The following is a 21357-nucleotide window of genomic DNA, read 5'->3' as shown; positions in this document are numbered from 1 at the left end:
TTTGAATGTCTTGTTTTATAAATAACATCAGCTTGCATACGAAAAAACTAAACACAGCAAGATGCATTAAATTCGTGCCCATCCAAATGTGAGTCCTGCATCTATACTTCAGTTTGACTCCTGCAGTGAAAAATGAAAACAACATAAATAAATGTGCACTGATAACAAATCTTATCTTATTGAGTTATCTCAGATTACAATGAAATATGACTTTGTCCTTTGTCACACCCCACTCTGGTGTCTGCTGTAGGAAGAGAGGGCAATACCAAAGCCTGAGGCAAGAAGAAAAGAAAGACTACTCTGGTGCTCAAGCCTATGCAGAGTCTGATGGGTATATAGCGAAAAAATTTAAAGATCTTCAGATTCACAGTCTTTGTTTCAATCCAACGTTACTAAAGAAGGCCTCTGGCAATATCATACTGTTGGAATCCATTTTGGTTTAGTAAAGGTTTCAGCTAAATTTTGTTTCTGTAACTGTAAAAAATATTCTCTGATCTAAGAAGAAATCGTACTTACAAAAGAGCACTACTCTCACCATGTTCCAAATCCGCACAGAGGAGGAAGTAATGCATTAGTTCTCCATAACTACAATCCATTTCTGCACTCTCTTTGCTTAAGTATGCTAGAAAACTGGAGTCATTCTTGTCACATAAGTTCATATGGAGCATTATTGCCCAGGCAAAATGCAATATAACACAATCTTTGGAGACAACGGTTAAAAAAAAAATCCACACTTTTTGTTCTTTTCTACAAACACTGTTTATCTTGAAAAGGAAAATCACAGTGTTATATTATAGTTGACCAAGCTGTGATTTCTTACAGAAAGCTGAGGAACACTATCTGTAGATTATACAAACAGGCTGAGCAAGCCCTTCTTCCCTTGGTTTTTTACTCATTTAGAATAGCAGGAAAAAGATAGACAGACAGATAGACAGACAGACGGACAGAAAGATTTTTCTTAATGATTCTTTCCAAATATGTGATTTTAACTACAATGAGAATGCCAGTGGAGAGACACTCCATTATCACACATAGACAAGAAAGTGACTCAAAAATCCTCTATAGAAGGAAGCAAACTATGCTAGGAAGAAACTTAAGGTATGTGTTTAAGAGATTTAGGGGGAGGGTTGGTTTGTTTACTTTTTTAGCTATTTTTTTCCATTTTAACTTATGGTTGTCGAAGCACAAGGACTTCATTACTGCTCATGCCTCAGGAAATGTGAAAATGACACTTGCGCAGTCATAAAGGTAAAGGTAGGTGCGAAGAAATTTTCCCTGTTTGACACCAGGATAGGACAAAGAACTCTTAGTGGACAAGCAAGTGCAGTATGAAGTTCAAAAGACAAGGTCCAGCAGGTGGGACAGAATAAGCAAAGGGCCGAGTAAAGGCTGGGACATGTGTGGCTGGGGAGCAACCTTGCTGAAAGGGATCTGAGGGTCCCGGCGGACAACAAGTTGAACACAAGTCAGAAATGCGTTACTGCAACAACAAAGGCAAATCTGGTCCTAGGCTGCATCCACAGCGACATCACTAGCAGAGACAGAGGTGTGATCATCCCACTTTACTCAGCACTTGCCAGGTTACACCTGGAGTACTGTGTTCAGTTTTGTTTCCCACAATTCAAAAAAAAACATGGACAGACTGGAGAGGGTCCAAAGGAGGGCCATGGAGATGATTAAAGGGCTGTAGAACCTGTTCTATGAAGGGGTTAGGTCTTTTCACCCTGGAGATGAGAAGGCTCGGGGGGACCTCATCACAGTTTTCCAGTATGAAGAAGAAAAGGGGCAACAGATACAAGCTGCACCAGGAGAAATTTCATCTTGATATAAGAAATGATATTTTTTACAATAAGAACAATCAATCATTGGAAGAACCTCTCCAGGGACAGGGTGGAGACTCCATCACTGGAGGTTTTCAAAATGTGCTTAGACAGGGTGCCAGAAAATCTCATCTAGGCTCCCTTTTCCACAAAAGGTTGGACCAGACGATCTTTTTAGGTCCCTTCCAACATGGACTGTGCTGCGATTCTTTATTCTATTTATAAAAGGGAATAATTCTATGGTTCTGTTTTATAGAGTGGAAAAACAGTCTCTTCTTCCCTGAAAAATAAAATGGGGAAGGTACATAGACAGACAAGCTTCTCTCCGAATAGCCAGATTGTTACCTTTCTCCCACACATTTCTTCAGCGATAAGATTTTCATATTTGATCTCGAGCTCAAGGTAAATTCCTTTAGAAGCTTGTGCCTCCTACTTATAAATCATCAGTCTCAAATCTAGATATGCCATGAAAAAAGCAAAACTGTATTTTTTTAATGACTATATTTCATTACTTTTGCTTAGCTTATGACCTGGATTTCCTGTACTTTTTCTGCACAGAAATTGATACAACACAGACAAAACAGTTTGCTTTGTTCACTTCTTTCTGTCCCCAGGACTGTGAAACCAAATGACAGTGTGCTCTGTTGAGTATACAGCCACAGATGTATAATCAGACACCTAGATACATTGCATCTTGTCTTGCAACCTGTTTTCTGGAAGAAAATCCTGGCCATGAGCAGGGAGGAAACCTTGGTGATTTCTATTGGTCTGAATGATGGAGGGACCTGAGCCAAGGTAGAAGCCCCTGAACACATATGCCCTGTTACACAGACAGAGCTCATAAGCTGTCAGACAGAACAGACTTCCAACTATATTTTTGCAGTCAGTTCTTTGCACCAGTCCAGACTCAATCAGGTGGAATTCAAGTCGAAGTGAAGACAGCCAAGTATATCTGCACATGAGCTTATGTAGGTTCAAGTGTCCATTGTGGTTAGCAGACATTTAACCCATAGCCAGTGAAACCTATGACTTCCAGCTGACAAGCCAGCAGCTGCCTACTTTGAATCATAGAACGGTTTGGGTTGGAAGAGTACTTTAAATATTTGAACCTCGTAGGCATTTAATGTCAGTTGTCACTTAATGCCAAGTTGCCTGGCCTGATCTGGCCTCCAGCTTCTCTTTCAGAAGGACACAAAACCTCAATGATACCTGCCAATCCTATGCAGATGTCTCATCTACCCTAGGGCATTTTAATATATCAACCAAACAGGGAACACTGTGTCAACTCAGTGTGCACATATTTGATTATCAGCCTCCTTACAATAAATGGAAACTGCAAAGCTAATATCCCCAAAGACGCCTTACCCCTGAATTTCACTGAGTCATAAATATCAGAATGTCTTACAGTGTACATTGATATCTTTGATCTGCTTGCCGTCCTTTGACATAATACATCCAAAGGGGCTCCAAAAGAAATAAGGACTAAATATTTGTACATTCTGTCTACAAAGGTTTCAAGATGCTCCTATACATTGCTATAATTAGTGAGAGTAAGTCATCACACATCTGTGAAATAATTAAAATAAGTTGCCTTTAATGGATTGTATCTGACTTCTTATGTGGAACAAATATGACACCACTAATGGAATCTGTTGGGAACAATGAAAATTCTGTCACATAATAATATGATAGTTTTCTGAGTTATTTTATATCTAGATAGAAAGATGGAGAGAGGGAGAGAGACAGACAGATAGATACATAAAGAAACAATTTGGCTTACTTATTAGTCAGAAAGATCAAGACTTCTCCTTTCATAATTCTGTACCTTTACACATGCCATAGATGTATAAACCCAGCATAAAAAGAATACAGCACATTGTTCTGTGTACATTAAGTTGGATATTTTAGTCCTGCTCTTGGCCATGCAAAAGGAAAAAACACATATATAGCTGCAACTTACATTTACCAAAGAAACTTCTGATTAAGTCAGGTCATGAAAGGGTAATTTTAGACGTGATAGCCTATAGTCTTCAGTTCAAATGTTTATGATGATAACTGGAATGTATTTGTGTAACTATCAACTTATTAATGCATCTATCACGAAGTTTAAAACTATGTAAAATTCAAGATTATTCAATGATTTAAAATATATGTGCCTGTAACTCACAATTTACAACAAACTCAAACGCTCTACTATCCAAAACAAAATCTAACTATCTAGAACACAAGATTTTATTTTCTTTGGGATCTTGTAGAAAGCCAGCTTGGTAAGAAGTCTCAAATTTAATAGCTTTACAAGTTAAAGAACAGGTTAAAGTCTAGGCCAAAAGAGACTGAATGCTTAAATAAAAGTAAAATCATAAGAAGTATTCATGAATTACCTAATTATATTGGTTTACACCTTCTTTAAAAGCTAAACAATTAAAAAGCATAGAGAAAATAGGTTCACACTAACAGAAACAGGTTTGTGCCATGTAGCTTTCTCTTTTTCTCCCTCTCAGTTTTGTTTTATTGAGATAGTTTGGCAATAGTGTAATTAATGCCCTGTCTGGCTTTTCAGTCATTCAGCTCCCTGTCAGGGATACCAGAACACTGCAATGCCACTAGTGTGTCATGGGATCTATGCTCAGAACTTTACTTTTCTCCCAGCTGTAGGCCCATCATGTTGAACTGACATTGCACATCACTCAGCATGGTGACGTCCAAAAGAGATCCCAGGAGCAGCACGTGTAGCAGCCTGCTCTTGTGCTGATCTAGCTCTGACTTATGACACTTTCCATCAGCATAAACCGATAAACTGCCCCCTTGACCTGACGATAAAGAAGGAAACAACAGGGGTGGGTAGTAGAACTCAGACTACTCTGCCAGACTTCACATTGTAGCTTGAAATCCACTTTCAAGTCCCCATGTGCGCTTGCATTTTTTTCACATGTGAGTTGCCAAGACTATGCTTGTGGAAGGCAAATCAAATCTTTAGCACACAGTTTCTACCAGGATTGAGCTAGTTATTTAGGGTAGGTGTATGCTCTACAAACCAGTAGGAGACCAGTTCCTGGAAACTGCTGATCAAATCTTTACCATTATTCCTGTCTCATCCCACTCCTGTATCATCAGTAGCGATAGAGCTGCTTTAGTCTGATCACACTATAGATTTAATAACAGCAATCCCTTAGCCACTGTCATACTGCAGAGGCTTCCCACAGAAATGACCCTTCTTCTTCTAGTTTCCCATCTGCCTTTTATTGTTGAACCTCCATTGGCTGAACTTGCTGGAATTTGATCGCTCAAATCCAGCAAAAGTACATGAAGTGACTTGGTGCTAGAGTCTATCAGGCAGTTGCTGATGCTGTTAGGTTGCTAAAGTGAAAGAAGGCTCTGAAAATAGTGCTTGCCTTACACACTCAGGCCAGTGGTATTATATGGATACAAATTATGATAACCAGGTCAGAAAACTCATCAACAAGTCTCAGAGCATGTCTTTTAGGACAATGAGTTTTCACACTGATTTTCATAACATTTGCGTTTTGACTTGTACATTTTAAGACCTATTTGTTTAGTAGCTCTGATTAGACAGTTTGTTGTGGCATTTCACATCTCAGTACATTCAGGAAGCAAGTCTCATTGATGTTCATATAACACAGGATGGCTGGCAGGACTTCTGGCCTATTAGGGACCCACACTGGAGTAGTCTGTTCCTGAAAGACTGCACCCTGTGGAAGGGACACACGCTGGAGCAGTTTGTGAAGAACTGTAGCCTGTGGGAAGGACTCATGTTGGAGAAACTTGTGGAGAGCTGTCTCCTGTGGGAGGGACCCTGGGCTGGAGCATGGGGAGAGTGTGAGGAGTCCATCCCATGACACTTAGGGAGACTGATAAAAAGGTAAGGTAAAAACTTAAATGATTTATCTCAGTCTTCTTCTTTTACCCATTTTAAAAGTGAAATGTGGGATGATAGTCAGTTTCATACATTGCATGCGAACTTCGGAGAACACTAGTCTCGGGCTAGGATGGCCTTAAGTCATTAATGACTCTAATACTTTCTAATCTTCCAACCAGAAAACTCCAAGGTAGTTTAGCAGTCTCTGTTTCTGGGGTCATCTTCTTAGTGTACAGGCAAGAACTTGATCACACAATTCTAACTTTAAGTCATGCACTAGCTTTCAGCTTCATTTTGTCAATGTTAGGAGACTACAGGACAGCTAATCAAGTAAGTGTGCTTGGCTTATTAGATCTAAAGAAAGTATTCCTAAAGCAACAGACCATGTATTCCCCAAGCTCCTAGTAAAAAAATCAGTCCCAGAGGCAATTAAATAAAACAGATGAGCCTCAACCTGCACTTTCTACAGGACATCCCTGAAGTTTGTAGACTGTACACAGCAGCCTGGGTGAAAATTTTTCAAAGAAATGGGGTTTCATCAGAATTTGTCAAAACAAACATTTCTTGTTTTCAGAAATATATCTCCTATATTGAGAAATTTTCCTAGCAGCAAGATGGGCTTATGTGTTTGTCATAACCTCAAAGACAAGGTTCTCAGGGTTGTAGGAAAACTTCCATGTAAGTTTTGAACCCTCTGTTCACTGAGCACCGTACCTCTTCCAACAGCTGGTTATTCCCTTTCTGGATGCATCCAGCCCAGAAGTCTCAAAGCTCTAAGGTATGGAAAAACATCTCCCTCTTTCAATATTTCAAGTAAGCATGTAAAAAAAAAATTAAGTCATGCAGACAGCCAATAAATCTTGTAGTAGCCTATTTTTTCTTACAATGATGTCTCAGGCAAATCATCTGTGGTAAAGGAAGGGAAAAGATTAAAGCTATGTAAAATTCTCTCACTTACTTGTCTTCTACATCTTCTTAAACTATTACTGCTCTCAAGGGATTCAAAGTCTTAGTGTTGCTCAGTTTTACCAACAATCGAGAAGAAATGCTTAATGATGCTTATCAGACCAATTCTGAGAAATCACTCAGGAGTTTCAAACTAAATAATTTTTACTTTTAACAAAACTATAATTAAGATAGCACATAAGAAAGTTGCAGAAAATTTTAGTCATCGAGTTATTTCCATGGACCCTTCTCACTCACTGAAGAAATCTTTATTTCCTCTTCTAACAGGAAGCATATTGTCTCTGATGAATCCCTGCTGAAATTCATCTGGCTTGGCTAGCTACTACTCTTTTTATTCCTCAGTAATTTCAGAGAAGTGCTTTTAAAGCTCACATAGTCATTACCAGTAATTTTGATGCTGTACACACCACATCAAGAACTAAAAACACATTAGCCATGCTATTGACTACCCCATAGTCAGAAGGTTAATGCTCATTCTTATATTGCTAGGATCTCTCTGCATTATGCAGTGTTTCCTTCATGAGACAGAACTGTGCCATCTAAGTAGGTACTTCATATTTTGTACAACATTTTGCTCCATTAGCTTCCATAGCTTGAACCACTGTACACTTCTGTTTGTGGTTGCTTGGATAACGACCTATTCTCTTGAGGTGAGAATTCACACTTAATTCTCCCGAAGCAAGCACAATGAATGAAAGTAAGAAATTAAAATTCTAGATACCTAACACATAGAGATTCATGAAGATAATCCAACTTTGACTGTTCAGAGAAGTGACGAGACACTACAGACTCAAATTTGAATGTGTTTGCTAATGGTACATAGTTTTGTTTACCCTTCACATCATACAGTTATCTTGCCCTCACTAAACTAATCTACTTTTTGATGAAGATGAGCTCATGGATGAAGAACAGCTGCTTAAAAATAAATCACATCAAAAGTAAGATTACACCCTGAAGTAAAGCACATCATTTGCAAAAAAAAAGGCATGTTCTCATCTATTTTATAAAGTGGAATCATGCCTAGCACACCTTTAATACAAGTTACTTAAGAATTTTTGATCCCTCACTGATGGGAACTTTTCATCATACAGTAATATCCATGGAGAAGTAATTAATTGCGCACTCTACAGTTGGCTAGGACACTGCATTACATTTTCACATGAACAACCTGACCCTATGTCCCTTGGATATATTTAGAAGGACTACAACAACACCGTCTTGGAAGAAGACACAAAACAGAACTCCAGAAACTATAGCCAAGGTTGTAATCCAGCAGAAAACTTTGTATCTTGCCATCAGGACTGTAAGTCTCACTCCAGTTTGCCTTTCAGTCTCCCTGAAGATTTTTCCATCACAGTCAAGACCTTGGTCCTTCACATTTCGAGATGGGGATCCCTTAATTAAAAAAAAAAAAAAAAAAAAATCCTTAAGAAAACACCATGGTTAACAAGGAAAATGCAAAGGGTCAGACTGTTGTCAGGTGAATAAAGGCTTTATTGGATGAAACATTGCTTGGAGCTGGCCCAAAACTGTTGGAAACATTCTCAGAAGACCTAAGAATCAATGCAAGACCAGCTAACCTCACCCTCTGTCTGCAAAACCAACTTTCTTTACCTTCGCTCTTCTAATAAGCACCTAGCAGAACATGCGGAAATGTAAAAAATATTTTGCCTTTTTCCATCTACACACAATTATCCCTCAGAAAAAGGCAGTAGAAAGAATAACCACACTGTATAAATTAACTTTGAAGTATTCATTTGTCTGACTATTAATAATATTTTCATATGAAATAATGATTCCCTATCCTGCACTTTTGAAATAACCCATGAGGTTTTATGATACAGGAACAACAGGACTGACTGCTTCCAAAGAACAAATTCTTATTGTTTATCATTCAAACACACCAGATGTATCAAAGTTTGACTGTGCAGATAGTGCTGTTTCTGCCATGTACGATTCATGGTGTTTTAAAATAAACTACAATTTCACCTCTAAATTATGGAAGCAGCCTCTGATTTCTATTAACAGGAAGCAGACTCTTACTCATACCTTCTGTATTTTTTGCTCACATCATAAAACTTGGTCATTGTCAACAACCAAGACTCAGATATATTTACAGGAAAATGAGTCAGTGATAACAATTTTCAAATCAAAGTTAATTAAACAGGAATGTTATTAAGTAATAAGCTTTACATGAACCCAACAATGAAACAATTGAAACTGCTAGCAATGATCCGGCTCTAAAATAATGAAAAGATGAGGCTGCTTCTATCTATTCATTTTGAGCATTCACTCAAACGAAAATTCAACCCAGTTACATCAATAATAACACTGAGCATCTTATTTGTCTCAAATTATATTGCACTCAGGGTGCACTAAGCTCTTTTTAAACTTCTGCCTCTGCAGCCAGCCGGTTCCACTGCCTGCTGAGGCTGGAGGCAGAAAGGGGCTCTGCCACCTCTCCCGCTCAACATTCAGCACCAGGAGGGACAACAGAGAGGACAACACAAGTATAGTCAACACCAACTTTCTTTAGGAACCTGAGTTTTGACTGGCTGTGGTACAGTGGTGCAGCACAGGTTAACAGAGGCTTCTTCTGACCCTCCTGTCTTCTGCAGCTACCTGCAAACATGAAAATTAAAAGTGCTGTGTTTCCTTGAAAGAAATTGAAAAAGTAAGATAAAATGCCAAGCTACAAAGAAACTACTAAGATAATGAGTAGTGTTAGTCCTATAATAAATCATTATTGTTGATATTAAGAAATATATCATTACTCTTAAAGAACAGATTCAATATAGTGCTAACTTGCAAGGCATAGAAATAGCTCAAAATACAAATAAATGGTTTGTCATTGTCATGAAATCAACTTCTCTAAAAAAGCTAAAATCCTCTCCACAATGTGATAAAATACAAGTGTAACATCTAACTGATATGTTACATTAATCTTTTATCTTCAAGCTAAACTGTAATCTATAATCAGGAAAGAGCAGAATAGCCTTCTAAATGTATAAATGCTGACTGAACCAGCCCGTTGAAAGTCCTGTAACAAATTATGCATTTAATACATTTAGTTTGGTCTTTAACAACCAGAAAAGAGAAAACCCAGCTAAGTGGATACAGAACTTGTGTGGCAATACCAAGAATTATACTGATTTCATTCTAACTGACAGGCTTTGTATTACCCAGAAGACTGTAGAATAAGCCCACGTCAACTCAGGAACTGCCTGCTGAGATATATCATTTAACAAAACATTAAGCAGAAAGGAACAAAATTGTTCAGCATGAAAACTTCAGAATTATCTAAGACAAGTTCAGGACAGAATTTAGTCATGGGATCAAAGTGGAAAGACGTAAAGTGTTACTAACTAATTGAATTTTTCTGCATTAAATACAAATGAAAAATCTGGTTGCTGTTGTAAATGTAGCCCATCAAGTTAAGAAATTACTAAAGTTATATTCTCTCAGAAAATATAATATTTTATTGAAATGGAGGCTGAAGTTAAGGAAAAAAAACACTCAGCCGCTATGCTACAGAGCAGATTGTTTTACCCATTTTTAGAATTGACAGCAATGCAGATAGTAGGACCACAGACAGAATAGCCAGTGGGAACAGAGACAAAGGAATCGAAAGGTATGGAGGGGACATTACATGACATTGCCTTGGGAAAGCAGACTTCAAGAAATTTGCTCATTGGCTAATTTTTCTCAGTATTTTAGAATTTATTTCATTGTTTTCATTGATTTCTTTAACTGTGACCAAATTAAGAAACTGGCCAATATCACAAAGCTGGGAGGTTAATCTGTTCAAGAGAGAACTAGAATAAGACCTGGGAAGAAGCAGGAGACCTTGAAACTCGAATAAATGGAAATCCAATGGTAAAATAAAATACAGGGTCCTGAGTTGAAGAAATAACAGAAATTTCATGAGAAGTTGTAAGTGCATCAGCTAGAACTGAAAGAGAAGGAGAGACACACAGGGTATCACAGCAAGATGAATAACCAGGAAAGAGAAGCAGCTATGAAAAATATTAAAAAGTGTTTCAGCCAGGCTGTTTCCAGATGAACTAGGTAAATATAAATGTCATGTGTGCATGACGATGTGATACCTAATTTAAAATACAGTTTTCACCACACATATTTAGATATAAGAAATCTGAACTAGAACAGATGTATAGGACAAGCACTGGTATGCTCTGAGCAACAACTAGCCCATCATATGAGGTGAGGTCAGGTGAAATTGGTTTGGTTTCAGTCAAGTAAAAAGAAGACCAGGAGGAATTCATTATCTATAAGTCTGGGGTAAGCAACAGAGAAAGAATGTTTTAATTTAGACTATAAAAACATGTAATAGTATATAAACTATTATTAAGAGATCAGAACAACACTAGTTTCTAGCTTGTGAGGTAGTGAAATATGGAACTGCCTTTTTAGAGGCTTCTTATCCAATATATGCTTATCATCCTTCAGTTTTGATTAAGTTAAATGCAATTAACTTGTATTACTACCAATAAATTACAGAAAACTGTGGGCTTAGAGAAATCAAGAGGAAATTTACTTTATTGGTAGAAGTTGTAGTTTTCTTGTTTGCCATTAGTCAGCCTGTCAAAAGTAGGATGGCAGGAGTCCATAGTGTTGCTCTAAAACATACCTCTGACACTTGAATTTCCAAGTGATCTTGTCCTCTAAGGCAAGTGGCTTGATGGCCTTTATATAAAGTCAAGTCACTCATAGGAAGTATATTTTCATGTGCAACTGTGTGAGTCAACGCAGGCACATTGCAAGAAGAGCCAGAGGCCATGAATGCATTTACAAAGAGTAAGTTTTACCTCTTTACCAGGGGATCTCCGAAGTAGCACCTAAGCTCCCATGCAGAAGTAACACAAGTGGGGACACAGGTGCTGATAAGTTCAGCCCTGGTAGAATATCACTGAGCCTTCTGAGCTTGCCTGTATTTCAATGCTTCAATCAGGTGCAGCCTCTCGCTCTTTCTCACAACAAAGCAGGAATCTCAGACAACGTGGTAAGGTGCCTAGAGTTTCTCAGAGGCCTATGTTGTCTAACACAGAGGTTCTACTCATCAAGCATACAAGGTCAGTAAAACAACTAGTGTGATGTATGTGCTTTTTCTACACACAGGTGCAAGTCACTTGAGGGTATTTACATTTAACCAACCTTCTCACCATTCTTCTGCTAAATTCCCATCCAGCAACAATTCAAATCTGGTTTTGCACCAGCAGTTATTAAAAACCTGAACACCTCAAAAAAAAGGTTATGTTTAGAGAGCCAATAAAAAGCAGATAGCCATTTATTGAGGCAAAAGAGCAAGCAAAAGAGAAGTGCATCCCAACTTGAGTGTTGATTCAGTATTTACTCATATAATGGCTCCCAGATTGAGGGGAAGTATATGGAGAAACTCTCATTCACCAGGCAGTTCAGAGGGATCAATGGAAATTGGGCTGCAGGTACAGTGAGATCTGAACATCACTGTAGCTCAGGCTGTGCACGGTAACTTCTCATTTCCTTAGATGAAGTACTTTTCTCTTGTACCAAGAACCCAATCTGTTCAAATTAGTCCCACTTGCAACAACAGACATTAACTGGGAGAGAGTTTTAAAGAAACATCCTTCCCATCTGTATTTTATCTACTGCTCATATAATTTCATAGCCATCTCTTAGCCACATAGATTAAGATATGTTTTTTCTTGGCCACATACATTTATTTTGTCATCCTTATATCAATGCTTGCTATCATATTACTATGTTTGCACTATTATTACATTTTAATATTCTACTTCGTTATTACTGAAAAGAAACTTGTGTAAACAATCTTAATAGTTATGACTTTATTTTCCTTTTTACTTAACAAACCAGAACACACCTCATTCAGGTGTGTGGGTTAACATCTATGTATCAACATAGCTACAATATAATTAATTTAGAGTAAGCACACTTTTTAAGCTTAAACTCTTCTTTTCGTTTTTCTGCAAAGCTAGAGCAATAGGATCATTGCTGCACAATGCTGAAGTTATGCACATTCTTCCTGAAAGTGTTCTCATATATTAAAGTTTGCCCTATACACTGAAGCTATTATAGCAATTTTTGCCACTGCCACCCAGGGCCATCATTAGTGATGACAGAAACAGAAACAGTGGTACAGCAGCAGCTATTGGAATGAATTAATTTTACTCATTCAGAAAGGTGCACCTGTGACAGGCAGAAGGAGTTGGAGCAGCTGGGTTTAAGATGCAGCTTGTGAATATAATTCCCTAGGAAAGGCATTATAAGACATAGCCTTTTGACACATCAGACGTTTAGCATAGAAGGTCTCTATCAGTCCTTGCACTTACCAGACAGAAACAAGAATGCTGGAAGATCATTGCTGCTTCATTGCGCTTTCAAAAATAGAACAATCCTGTAAAGTACAAAACAAAAAGACCCTGGACAAAGGACACATTTACCTGCATTAAGTACTTCTAAGCATCTGTCAGGAAAGTAGCATATAAATGCAAATATTGCAATTCAGTATGAAGAGTTCACAATATCCTCACAATCCACTTGCAGACAGTAGAAAAAAAAAAAATAATTGTGACAAAAAGTTAAAAGTACAAAGAATTTGTAAAACCTGCACACTTTCTTCTTTTTTTCCTACACTCTCCTAGCATCAAATCCGGTATTCTGAAGAGGTATTCAGGAAGACCTTGGAAGAAGTAGAACACAGGAGTACATGCAGAACACTGAAACTGTTTTTAGAAATATAATCACTGCCTTAGGAATTCCTAAATGGCAATATGGTATATCTAAATTTGTTAAAGCGATGTGGAGCCCTGACAAACTGGAAGGGGTTCAGTGAGCAGCCAACAAGCCCTACACATTCATGCAGGTGTTTGGCTACTGTACTCAGGTACTCATTTAAGATTCTTATGTCCAAAAGGGCATAAATGGAAATTCTATCCATCCTGAAATCATGTAGTGACACTTCATTGAAAAGTATCATTAAATTTAGATAGGTTAAAAAAAGGAGCATGGGCTTAGAGACTAGTTTTTGCAGACGAACATGACTGCCTCAGGATGTGCAAAAGCAGTTACTGGAGAAACAAGAAACAATATGTTTTGAAGCTAGTGAGCGTTTGATCTATTTCAATATCTTGAAAACTTGATCCATATGGACTTCGATCGTGATAACGTCACATGAATTAAAAATAGCTAAAAGACCATGACAAATAGGAATGATAAAAAGAAATGTATCAATTTGTGATAGCTCAGCCTCAGTGCTCACATAGATAAGATTATATCAGTATGTTAGACTGAAGGACAGAAATATGCAAACCATCAAAGTGAGATGCAGTTGGTAACAATGGAATATTTATATCAGCGTTAACATCACTTGAACAAATCAGTGGCCTAACCTGCTTTCTGAGTAGAGCCCAGACAATGTAGAACTACCCAAAACAGATCCATCCACCTCAGACAACATCTATATCTGCATTGGATTCCCAGAAGAATATGCTCGAGGGCACCTCAAACAGTCCTGACCTTGAATGGAGAGGATAAAAACACAGGCTGTTTTGGTCATTCTTGCACCTTAATGGAATTCCTACACAAATTTGGCAATTCTAACAGATGGTAATGTTTGCCTTGAATGGTTACTGACCATCAAAAAAAAAGTCTTGCATCAAGACAAACTGAAAAATTGAAGCAATACTTGCCTTTTTTATCTTCAGTTTTATTAGATGAAAGTATGGCTTCTTATTCATATATAAATATATTCTGTTCAGTTTGGTAATAAATATATAGAAAGTGAATAATATAACAATATAACATAAGAATTGATTTTTTTTTTATTTCCTAATGCATCTCTTATGTTTTCATTAGTGTTATTGTCTCATAAACTTCTATGGGCCATGAAAGTTTGTTGGTGGAGAAGGACAAGCAGGGTAGCTATTTGAATAAAATAGTTTAAGATACAGACCATCGTGTCCAGAGACGTTTGGTGCCAAAGATTATATGCTATCAACATAAAAAGAATCCTTCTTCACCAGTATCAGCAAATATTATTTTAAAATGTCCTTGTGTAACCAAATATGATACCCACTGGAGTCTATTCTGCTGGTGACAAACATTTCCAGAAACAGCACCTTCAATGTCTTGTTTTCTATATCCAGACTGATGCTATTGCTACTAACGCTAAATATCTCTTTTCTAATTCAAATAGCCACATTGCTCCCAGGAAGGAAGAATTCTCCAAGAAAGGTCTCTCTAATACCTAGGGGAAATATAGATTAGAAGTCAAACTGAAAAGCAACACAGGCTAAAGTTTCCCAAATGACTTGTTATTTTGTTTGTTGTTTCAGATTATTTTGTGTACCCATTCTTGAAGTATCAGATATACTTTCTCTGGAGAAATTTACAGAGTAGGGAATAGTAACAAGGCTCTGGCTGACTGTGAGCTCAGCCTTGTGTCCTACTTTCTAGGTTGTATGTGTCTTCCAGCAGGGAGAAATTTCACTGCCAAAACCCAAAAACATTACATCTACTTCCTCCTTCATTTTGAAAAATATGTCAATATACTAACTCTTCTTTGCATAACATAAAACACAAAAGTAAGTCCAGTTGCTGTACTGTCAAACTTCCAAACAGTGGCTGTCCCTTTTCCTATATACCTTCCTGCTTTATGCATTATTAACTCTCAAAAAAATTTTAAAAACAAAGAAACAAACAAACAAAAAAACAACAACAACAAAAAATGTAAAAAAAATAAAAAAGGGCAAAAATAAAAACTACACCTTTAAAAGAGAACATGAAGACTCCTATCCTTACAAAGCATTTGAGTAGGTATGATGGCAGGAAGACACAGAGGAAGGACTAAGCGATTCTGAAGTACTGTGCTTTGTAGAAAGTTCTTGTTAGAATGTGAGATTCAAGTACTACAAAAACTAACATTTAAGGAGTTTTTATTCCAGTGTATTGCACCTTTTATCAAATGAGATTGATATATTTTGTTTAGTGAAAAAGACCAAAGCAGTATTTTATAGTGATTTAACTGCATTGTTTTGACAAAGTTTTGATTTAACTTCATCCATGCAACTTCAATAAAACCCAGTGTAACACACACTATCATGTATGTTAAAAATACAGTTACCAAAGTTTATAGTTGTACCGTACATACTGTGATGGAAAATTGCAATCAAAATTACACAGCAATAGTTTATAAACTTATTAAAGCATAACTAAAAATATTAGGGACAGCTGGAAAGGCTTCTAACAGTGAGAAATCCAAGATTCTGGAAGCCTAGATAGTCCTTTAATATTTGCTTAGCTGATGGAAGAATAGAAAATCTTTCTATCAGGTCAAACACAAAGCAGATCCAGTGTTTGACATAACCTGATGATACTCCAAAATTAGAAACACTGAGAAGGAAGGAAGGAAAGAAGGAAAGAAGGAAAGAAGGAAAGAAGGAAGGAAGGAAGGAAGGAAGGAAGGAAGGAAGGAAGGAAGGAAGGAAGGAAGGAAGGAAGGAAGGAAGGAAAAGACAGACTCATCTATTTAGAAGACAAATTTCCAAGTCACATATACTTTTAGTAGCTGTGTTCTGATTGTATTCTGCCTTCTGAATGTGAAGGCAGAAGAAAAAGGTTGGAAGCTAAATATTGTGCAAGGGTAGTCTGAACAGTTCATCATTTAGTTAAAAAAATAACAATGTTTCTAGAATTTTCATGGGTGAGAAATATAATTTCCAGAAAACTGAATGATATTTACTTTTTTCTATGTGAAGTGTTAAATTCCAGTTTTATACCACATATATCTTTTCTGAGTATTCATAAAAATTACCCACAAAGAAACTATACTAATGGTGATGCAACCAGCCTCATTTGTTGTGTTCATCACCCTCCTAGAATTACCTATGAAAAATGACAGATCACAGGCTTGATTTTTACCAGATTTAAGTCTACTTCTAACTGCTCTGATGGGTCTGAGGACCCACCAATGGAAATCCAGTAACATCATTAAGACCCTAAGAGTCTCCATTGTGTGTCTTTCTCTCTTTTTGTGGTCAAGGCTTCCCTTGCAAGAGTGTTCTCTTATTGGATGGTTGGTTTGCTAGAAAGGAGCTTTGTTGCTTACAAATAAAGTGCAAGGGCTCCCTCTGGCATCAGGATAGAGAGACAGACACATCCAAAACTGATCTGCACCACCTCAACATAGGCTGGGATGCATCACCATGTGAAAGCGCCACTCTTTTCACTGACTGTTAAGAGTTTACCCAGCCAACTTTGACTGGCAGCTAAGATTAGTTGAGATATACATCACACTTAATGTCTAGGCCACTTGATGTCCAGTTACTGTACAGGAGGTAACACCACCTCAGAGTTCATAGATACATTGCATTTGCTGTAGTTTTTCTCTTGTTTTGCTAATGAGAAAACACATAGAGTATTTCCTAACAGTGGTCAGAGTCCATATTCACCTCTAGAAAATTGTTGTAAAACCTATTCACACAAACAAGAACAAATTAGATTCACTTGTCTCAGAACTTTGTACTTTTCCAGGCAGAAATGACAACCAAAAATCAAATAAATAATATAATTTCCCCAAGTTATTTTTAAAATTATTGTGGATAGCATTTATACTTCTGCCAGCTTTCTTCTCTCTTATGAAACTGAGCTCTGTAGCTAACAGAAAAACATCAAAAAGTTTTGAATTTATTTTCAGTTTAGGTAAGCACACTAAATTTCAATAATCTTTACAAAACTTTACCCAACCCCTTCAAGGCTGGATCCAGATCTCACACTGATTTGACCCTGCATCACTCCTTCTGAATCCAGTAGCACTACTTCTATTTTAGGCTGGAATAAATGAGATCCAGACCCCTGAAGTCTGCAAATGGTGATAGATTCAATTCAAGAACCGCCTGTCTTTCAAGGTTCCAAATACTTCTGATTCCAGCTGGAAACTCCTCAACAGCAACATCTCTCAAGGTATCTCGGCACTTTCAGTGTTGGGTCAGCTTCCAAAAATTCAGGGGCTATAAATATGAGAAACATAAATATGCATTGAAACATTTCAGAACCTCCACAAAGTCTGCATCACATCTGGAAGCTGGGCCATTGTTGCAAGAACCCCTACAGATAAGTCAGAGTGAAAAGAGCTGTTTAAATTCCCAAGTGATTCTCTGTCCCCAATTCTGTTCTTGTACTCAAGTTTCCCTTCACTCTATTGCTAGTGCAAAATGATGTTTCATTTCAAGACACATAGTGACTCAATGACCAGAGTTTAGCTCCTTACTTTCAAAAGTGCTTTTATGCAATGGAGAAATTAAAGGTACTAAAATAAAATCATGTTATATTCTTTAAATCTGTCCACCTGCATTACACTGAGGACCTGATCAGCTCTTCACATAATGTCTGAGAGATGACAGCAAGGAGTTCCCACTGTGCATCAGAGAACTCTGAAGAAGCTCAGTTGTGTTACATTTCTTAGCAAATGTTCACACTTAGATTCCTGTTATTTATGTAAAAGACAGAACATCAACTCTTGATAATCAACCAAATTTTTGCATACATTTCTGTCCAGTCAATTATCTCTAGTAAACAGATAAAGTTTACTGTTGAGCACTATCATTTTCTTCCATTGGCATTTCCAAGGTAAAAGCAGCCTATTATAACTGCAGAAGTAAAATGGAAAAAAACTATGTTTTCACCAAGTTTGTATGAAACTTATGATTAATTAACTCAACTTTCATTGGCTCTCCTTGCATACTTTTTGTTTTTTATGTCTGTGACTGAACTATGAAATCTGGCCCAGACTTTAATGAATCATGCTTGCATGAGAAAGTACTATCTCACCAGTGAAAACCACTTGAATAAATAGCTAATCTCTTTTTTACATATTTTGAAACAATAATTACAGAATTTGCTCCACTGTCTTAAATTGCAAGTCTAAAGCTTCTTCCAAGCCAAGTCATGTTTTGCCTGCCCTTTCATTCCCTGATGGACATTTCTACCTCCTTTTTTTGATTAGTCACTGGAGATCATCTGGATTTCAAACCACAGAGCAGTCAGTAGACTGTCTGTTGTTGGGTTGAAGAGCTCGGAGGTTTTTTGGCTTACCTCAGACACAGGTGCTGAAATCACCTTACTTGGAATTAAAAGAAAATAAAAAAGGTTTCTACCCTTCCAGTTCTAGGAACTTTACTCTCTTGGCCTCTTATTCAAGAGGATGGACAAAGTCCCCAGTTATTTCAAGGACAGTAAAATAGCCTCATTCAAGCACAAAAATTAAGTTGGCATAAAATTGTCACAAATATTCTGTAAAAAGGCCTTTTCCTGTGATTCCTGACACAATTGAGAAACATATTTAAATTTTTATCTTAACTTAAAGGCTCTTATCAAAACAGCTACTTGTTTTGGATGAATAAGAAAGCGAAATTTTTCTTATATTTGTTAAAAAATTCATTTTGCTGCCCCAAACCTTTTTCTGTTTTTCAGCCAAATGAAATAACAGAAAGAGGCCAACTATTTCAGCTGGCATGTTCTGAGTGCTAACTAATTTTCATAAGAGGAGACATCCCAGGCACTGCACTAAATATTTGTGTTTCAAGTATAATTTCAAGCCTTCTACCTAAACCCAAACATCTCCAGATTGAAACTAGACCTCTGTTTTAAATCCTGGATCTTCACACTGTGGAAATTATTTCGCTTCTCAAGGTGGCTTGTGTTGACACCTTAATCAAGCCATCCCCTCCTCTGTCTCAGTTTAGCCATTAACGTTTCCATTTTCCCATTAAGAAAATATAATTGTGAAGTTATCTACCTCTACAGCTATTAATCATTTCTTCATGGCCGATTCTCAATCTTCATTCTTTAGGCCTTCCTGGAGCGCTGTCACTCCTCATCTTTTACGTGAATTATGTTGACTTCTCACTCCCTGCAAGAAACCCAAGTTCCTCAGCATCTTTTGCACAGCTCAGATCCTGCCTATATTTCATCTTGATTCTCATGCTGTAAGCCTCAAGTCACACGCCAGCAATTATCTCATAATATTGCTTCTTTGCCATGTGACTCTGACTTTCTTTTAAGCCCTGTAGAGCTGCCAAACCCTCTGGGAAGCAGAAATAGATCCTACAGTAATCTAGTGTGAGGACACCAGGACACATGGGATAACTGAAAACAACTTTTCTAGGTCTGCAGAGCAATTAGTATTCAAAAGCATTGAAGGCAACATGTTAAAACAAGACACATTATTTCACTGCAAAGAAAGGGCTAATGACTGCAACAAACCTTCTGCCTGTTCCTTCTCCCATTTCAGACACAGGTATCCCTTTCCCTGCTACGATATTTTTCTTGCTCCCTCTGACAGTCTCCGCTTCTTCCAAAACGGAGTTTGCATCCTATTCACAGTGCTAACACAGTTCAGATTTAGTGAATTTCTGTTCCAGCATTTCCAGTCTTTCATTTATCCTGCCTTTCTGATGACATAACCTCATGAATGCTTGAGTAGTTCTACTTCTATAACCAAGAAGCAAAGTCTGCTGTGTGTATTAGTGCTGTTTCATGAGGACTAAGCAAAGGGAACTCAGACCCTCCATGGGTCATTAGTGCTTCTGCAGGCAGGAGACATTAAACGAAAGGAAAAAGAAAGGCAAGGTAAACCTGCACAGTTTTGAGGCTGAGTGGGAAATTTTCTCTCTTTATCTCAAGTTTTGTGCCCATTAGAGGGAGGGCAGGCACAGGCCTTGTGTCACTCCCCTTTAAAAGCAAAAGCAATGTTGCTGCACCTGTGAAAGCTTCACAGTTCAACCATAGGGAAGGGTTTCACATTTATCATTGCTCCAGTTAAGCCCCTCTGATTTTAAAATGTCAATGAGAAGAGCTGCCTGGCTGCTTCGGTAGGTTAAGCTGGCAATGGATGGACAAATAAAAAGTCTCATGCAAATTACGGACCTAAACATAAACAAGAGTCAACAAAGCCTGCTTATACACAGAAAAGTAACATTATAACATAGACTTCCACTTAAGCCATGACTGATAGGAGATGTCAGGTCACCCCCTGTCACAATGGGAAACATCACACGACAACCCAGAACAATATTTCCCAATACTCTGTCAGTAAAACTGCAGTTTGAAAGGCAACAGATCCCAGGCTGCCTTCCTAACCATGAAGAGGGTGGCAATGTACCTGTCTCAGTTCAATAGAAGTGTCTCAATATTTTATGTATCTTACTTAAAAGCCTACCTCAAGGATCTTTTTTTTTTTTTTTAGCTCCCATAGTCGCAGAAAAGGCTCTTAAAGTAAGTTTTATAGGCCCCTACATTTAAAAGATTTCTTTTAATAAAACAAAACCCATGGTTTCAAACAAATACAGGATTTTGACAGCTCTTGAGCACTTCCAGCTGGCAATACTGATGCTACCCTCTCCCTTTTCAGCAGAATCTATCAGCATTGGCTGTAAGCACTCTGTTTGTTTGCAGCTTTGTGACTTTGTTGTGGTTAGGGGTGGGGGAGTAATCCATAGATGTCCTGCTCCTTTCCTCCTACATCACCATCACAGCCACCTAGAGAAACAACTGCTGACAGGCACCTACAGTTTTGGGTACAAGCCAAATAGGTAGCTGCCTTGTACTGAAAACAATAGACTTTGCTGTAGTCTTTGCCTGGGTGTTGTCTTTTCTAAGTGCTGAATTATAACAATTGTA

At 37.7% G+C, this 21357-nt stretch overlaps 1 long non-coding RNA gene across 2 annotated transcripts; it reads right to left on the bottom strand.

Moving 5' to 3' along the window:
• Positions 1 to 3389: 3389 nt before the first annotated feature.
• On the bottom strand, positions 3390 to 13378 carry LOC110362622 (uncharacterized). 2 transcript variants are annotated; one of them, XR_010471318.1, is made up of 3 exons: positions 13011 to 13378; positions 9191 to 9285; positions 3390 to 8058 (listed from the first exon to the last, which is right to left on the bottom strand). It is a non-coding gene; the product is annotated as an uncharacterized LOC110362622 (long non-coding RNA). The 2 variants fall into 2 exon arrangements; XR_010471317.1 differs by having other exon boundaries at positions 9204 to 9285.
• Between the last annotated feature and the right edge of the window lie 7979 nt (positions 13379 to 21357).

Source organism: Columba livia, chromosome 3, assembly GCF_036013475.1.
Source record: "Columba livia isolate bColLiv1 breed racing homer chromosome 3, bColLiv1.pat.W.v2, whole genome shotgun sequence".
Lineage (NCBI taxonomy): Eukaryota > Metazoa > Chordata > Aves > Columbiformes > Columbidae > Columba > Columba livia.
The sequence above is the reverse complement of the archived record's forward strand: the minus strand, read 5'-3'. Positions and strand labels throughout refer to the sequence as shown.